The sequence below is a fragment of the Physeter macrocephalus genome, chromosome 17 (assembly GCF_002837175.3).
Source record: "Physeter macrocephalus isolate SW-GA chromosome 17, ASM283717v5, whole genome shotgun sequence".
Lineage (NCBI taxonomy): Eukaryota > Metazoa > Chordata > Mammalia > Artiodactyla > Physeteridae > Physeter > Physeter macrocephalus.
The window spans coordinates 42091681-42092187 of NC_041230.1; positions in this window are offsets into that span (position 1 = coordinate 42091681).

The window sequence follows — 507 nt, forward strand, 5'->3', positions numbered from 1 at the left end:
ATTGTATATATGTGCCACATCTTCTTTATCCATTCATCTGTTGATGGACACTTAGGTTGCTTCCATGTCCTGGCTATTGTAGACAGAGCTGCAATGAACATTTTGGTACATGACTCTTTATGACTCTTTTTTTTTTTTTGTGGTACGTGGGCCTCTCACTTTTGTGGCCTCTCCCGTTGTGGAGCACAGTCTCCGGACACGCAGGCTCAGCGGCCAAGGCTCATGGGCCCAGCCGCTCCGCGGCATGTGGGATCCTCCTGGACCGGAGCACAGACCCGTGTCCCCTGCATCGGCAGGCGGACTCTCAACCACTGCGCCACCAGGGAAGCCCCATGACTTTTTGAATTATGGTTTTCTCAGGGTATATGCACAGTAGTGGGATTGCTGGGTCGTATGGTAGTTCTATTTTTAGTTTTTTTAAGGAACCTCCATACTGTTCTCCATAGTGGCTGTATCAATTTACATTCCCACCAACAGTGCAAGAAGGTTCCCTTTTCTCCACACCCT